Here is a 4,813-nt window from a genome sequence, read left to right as displayed (position 1 = left end):
GGGCTGCGGGATTTGCGGCGGCCGTCAGCCTCGGCGCCACCGGTGCCCACGTCGCGCCGCCGCGCCAGCCTGCGAAGCATTTTCCGGTAGGGCCGCGGCTCTGGCCACAGCTCCCACGCCCGAAGAGCCAGGAAGGAAAGCCGTGCCTCGTTGGAAAGCTCTTTGGCAGCCGCTCGCGTGGCCCCACAGCCCGTGTGGCTGCGGGCTTTCCAGCGGCCGTCAGCCTCGGCGCCACCGGCGCCCACGTCGCGCCGCCGCGCCAGACTGCGAAGCATTTTCCGGTAGGGCCGCGGCTCTGGCCACAGCTTCCATGCCCGAAGAGCCAGGAGGGAAAGCCGTGCCTCGTTGGAAAGCTCTTTGGCAGCCGCTCGCGTGGCCCCACAGCCCGTGGGGCTGCGGGCTTAGCGGCGGCCGTCAGCCTCGGCGCCACCGGCACCCACGTCGCGCCGTGCGCCAGCCTGCGAAGCATTTTCCGGTAGGGCCATGGCTCTGGCCACAGCTCCCACGCCCGAAGAGCCAGGAGGGAAAGCCGTGCCTCGTTGGAAAGCTCTTTGGCAGCCGCTCGCGTGGCCCCACAGCCCGTGGGGCTGCGGGCTTTGCGGCGGCCGTCAGCCTCGGCGCCAACGGCGCCCACCTGGCGCCGCAGCGCCAGCCTGCGAAGCATTTTCCGGTAGGGCCGTGGCTCTGGCCACAGCTCCCACGCCCGAAGAGCCAGGAGGGAAAGCCGTGCCTCGTTGGAAAGCTCTTTGGCAGCCGCTCGCGTGGCCCCACAGCCTGTGGGGCTGCGGGCTTTGCGGCGGCCGTCAGCCTTGGCGCCACCGGCGCCCACGTGGCGCCGCCGCGCCAGCCTGCGAAGCATTTTCCGGTACGTTACTTCCGGGTGGTCACGTGGGGAGCGGCGTCTGCCGGCCGCGTTTCCGTCGGGCGGGAGGATGGTAGGCGGCCCCCGCTCCTGGGACGGTTCCCCCCCGCCCCGCGTCCCCCCCCCGCGTCCTCGGGCTCCCAGGCCGGCCCCGGCCCCGGCCCCCCCCCCGCGTCCTCCACCTCGGACCCCCCCTCCCTTCCCCCCTCGCGTCCCCCCCCATCGGGACAGTTCTCCCCCCGTGTCCCCGGGTTCCCGGGCCGGACCCCCCCTGCTCCCGGGTCGGCATCCCCCTGCTCCTGGGCCTGCAGCCCCCCCGCTCCCTGTTCCTTTGCGAGGAGACGGGCCCCGGCCCTCCTCCCCAGCCGAGGCACTGCCGGCAGATGTCCTCCCCCCGTCTTGTTCCCGACAGCGGCGGCCGCCCCTGGCTGCGCTTGGTCGCCTCTCGATGCAGGTGCCAGGAGCATCCGGGTGGGGAAAGCAGCGTCTCCAGGAGCTCCTGCTGCAGGTGGGGCTCCCGCTGGGGCCAGTGGTCGGGGAACTGCTGCCCCTTCTCTTTCTCTCCCGGAGGCCGCGGTTGTCCGCTCCTCCCCGGGGTTGTCGTGGGCTGCCTTTGCCACAGACTTGCCTGGGCTGTCTCCGTTCAGCCCCGTTCTCCCTCCTGGTGTGGGCGACCTGGGACTGGTGGACGTTTACTGGCTTTGAACAGGAGCTGCTGTGGGTGAAGCTTAAGATGCTTGAAAAACGTGAAACAGCCAGAGAACAACATCAAGGTGATTGAGCCAGAAGGTGCTTCCTGCGGCAGGGAAGAGACAGCCAAGCATTTCTGGGTGAGGAAGGGTCCCCTCTGAGTTGTCCTCAGCAGACCAGATTGCTGATATGTACCGCAGGGTCCGTACGCGTATCCAAAATCACGGTATGGCCATGGGGAAGGGTTGTGTGCGTGCAAGGCTGCACATCTGGGAAGCTTCATATCGCAAGAGCTGTAAGACACCGCTGTGTTCTCTTAGGTGGAGGATGGTCAAGTGACCAGCGCTGCAGAAGAGGAAGGGAGTCATGTCCCTCCTCCTCCTCGAGTAGCACACAAAAAACCCCCCGTGGTCAAATCATAGCTGTGTATTTTGGAGACGGACAGTTTAGTAGTATCCGTTCACAGCTGTGCAAGTTAAATTAGCGCCGAAGGAAAGCCAAGTACTTTCACAGGGTAAGTATTTTCACTGGGTGGATGTAAACTTCATGCACACCTTCTCAGGGAAAGGAAAAGGGCCAGGTGTTTCCCAGCACCAGCCGGAGGGTTCGCCCTTATGCTAAGAACGTGTTCAAAATGGCACTGATTAGTCTTAATCCTGACTTTGAAGAGTTCAGATGGCGCTGGCTTTTGAAGGCTGTGCTGTATTTCGAGCTGAGCTGTTTCCCCAGCTCCTGTCCCGTCCCTCCGTCTGACGGAATTCCTCTGCTCTCTTCTGTGCTGTTTTTTTGGGATGCTGAGCTATAATTGGGGATTTTTGTTTTCCAGGTGCCTCGTCGTAGGCGTCTCGTGCTGCTCGAGAGATGCCCCAGCCCAGGTTTGCAGCCGGTGGCGGAGCCCCCCTGAGGAGAAGGGGCCAGCGTTTTGATCTGGGCGTTTTGGGCCTTTTTTTGGGGTGAATAGAAGGGTGTCTGTGTGTGTGTCTTGGGGGGTGATGGTGTCATTTGGGGATGGGTGATGGTGATGGTGTCATTTGGGGCACCCCGATGTCACTGGGGCTGATGGGGGCGCAGGACAAAGGTGGCTGAGCCCGAGGTCTTAAAGGGAAGATGTGACCGGCGGCTCCATGAATACATTTGGCCACTTCTTCTTTTTTTCATGTGAATGTGAGGTTACGTAGCCATGTGTGGAAGTGCTGGTCTGAGGTACAACAGAACTGGTGTTGTTTGCAGTCACTTTACTTTTCAGGTAAGTCTCTTCCAATGAAGTGAACTCTCTGAAAATAATGACGTATTTTTCAGGTAGTATCTGCCTTCAGAGCACCAAGAACTTATATTTACACTTAATGCGAAGGGATGCCGTGCAGAGAGGCTCTTGCTTATACTTATTCCTACAACAGCACAGCCCAGCTAACTTTTATATATCTGCCCTGTTGGAGGGTTGGAAGCAGAAAAGTGTAGAGGGGTTGCACCCATGGTGAAGAGTAGACGGGACCGGTGACCCGAATCTGACTGATGGGGTATTCCATCCCATCCTCATCACGCTCAGTATAAAAGCGGAGGGATCAAAGGGGTCGGTACCTGTTGTCTGGCCTCTGAAGACTCCTCTGTCTGTTCATTGTCCTTTGACCTCGATCCGTGCATTTATGCAACCAGGACCGGAGTCTGGTTCCAGTCTGTCACGGAGTCTGGTTCCGGACTTTGCCAGTGAAGCAGCGGTCATCCTGGGAGCTCTGTATCGGGTTGTGTATGTCCTGTATATATTTAATTGTTTTCTTGTTACTGTTGTCTTTTCTCAGTATTATTTTGCTGTTAAGATTTCATTACAGTTCAGTTTATCTTTCAGTCCCTAAGTCTCTCTCTCTTGTTCTTTTCTGCCTCAGGAGAGAAGTTAAAAGGGAGCACGTGTCACTTGTTTTACTGCATGGCCTAAGGCACAACAGCAATGATGACAGACAGGGCACTGGAGCAGACTCGGCCGAGGAGAGCGGCGGCCCCAAGCCTCGGTTCTTTCTCAGCCACTGCATTACGGGCGGCGCACAAGCCTCTGCTTGCACTCTGTCTGTCGGTCCGAGCCAGAACACAGTTCTGGCAGAAGTTGGATAATATGCGTCGTCTTGCTAGAAATGCTGTATGACTCGTTGTGGGGTTTCTTTTACAAGGAAACTAAAGCACATTGAGTCTTGATAAAAATATTGTTATTGTGCTTCATGATCTTCTGGCTCCTATTTAGGAGCACATATTGTCCGTTCCTCTAAGGGTCGCTTTCTCCGTTTTGGTGTTTTGCATGCTGTACTTCTCAGGCCTGTGAGGAAAGGAGCAGCTTTTCCTCTGGCAGGCTCTATGCCTTGTGGAGGTCAGCCAGGCCCTTTCCCAGGTGCTGGTGGGAACGGGGGTGGGCAGGGCCCGGGGTATATAACCCACAGCCTCTGCTGGGGCAGCTCATTCTGCTGCTGGGCTTCTCCAGGGTCAGAGCTCTGCCTGTCCTTCAGTCGATTGCAGCTTTGGAGGCGGCTCAGCTCCTTGGGTGGAGATGTTATCCCATTTAGAGAATAGCAGGTAAGAAGCTGGAGGTGGCAAGACCTTCAGGACCAGGTGAGGTTTGGCAGCGTGTATAGTAGAGAGCGGCCTCATGTGCCGGTTCTCTTCCTTGTGGTTTTTGAGGTGAGTCGCGTGGTAATGAGTCTTAGGGGGCGGTGAGATAGTTTAAGGGTATGGTTTTCTCTGTTCCAGGCATGGCGCATTTTCCTGGAATCCCTGACTGTATTGAAGACGGAACTTTCTTGTTTGTGTAGTTTTTTTTTTCCCCACTAGCTTTGCTGTATCCCAGGTAAGATGCCAATAGAATTTTCTCAATCGGGCAGATGATGAGATTACTTTGCAGGGACTGGGTGAGCACCTTGTCTGCAGCTGTAGATGGAGTTTCCACATTTCTCAGGAAAGCAGCAGGGCCATAAAGCATAACGTATTTCAGGATGTGGGGTGCCTTGTCACCTTCCCCCACCGTGCTCAGGGTTTTGCCGTGTCCCTGGAGCCTTTGCGGCTTGTGGCAGGCCCCTGGTATAGGTCAGATCAGGGCTTCACTGACTCTGTGGGTCTGCAGCAGAGCCCAGAGTCCGTGGGAAGACAGAAGATAGGAGGTGGTGGTGGGACGCAGGGAGAGGCTGGGAAGAGTGGCTCTTGAGAAGCGTCCAACGCCGGGTGTTCGGGCTGGCAAATAAAGGGTGGGATCTATGGGGAAGAAGTGGGGCTCCTTCCCTGGCA

The 4,813-nt window shown here is 58.0% G+C and overlaps 1 long non-coding RNA gene across 1 annotated transcript; it reads left to right on the top strand.

The window, feature by feature from the left end:
* The first annotated feature begins 1,273 nt into the window (after positions 1 to 1,273).
* Positions 1,274 to 2,549, top strand: LOC134526916 (uncharacterized). The gene is made up of 3 exons (XR_010074048.1): positions 1,274 to 1,370; positions 1,572 to 2,066; positions 2,379 to 2,549. It is a non-coding gene; the product is annotated as an uncharacterized LOC134526916 (long non-coding RNA).
* The last annotated feature ends 2,264 nt before the right edge of the window (positions 2,550 to 4,813 follow it).

This window comes from Chroicocephalus ridibundus, chromosome 24 (genome assembly GCF_963924245.1).
Source record: "Chroicocephalus ridibundus chromosome 24, bChrRid1.1, whole genome shotgun sequence".
Classification (NCBI taxonomy): domain Eukaryota; kingdom Metazoa; phylum Chordata; class Aves; order Charadriiformes; family Laridae; genus Chroicocephalus; species Chroicocephalus ridibundus.
The sequence above is the reverse complement of the archived record's forward strand: the minus strand, read 5'-3'. Positions and strand labels throughout refer to the sequence as shown.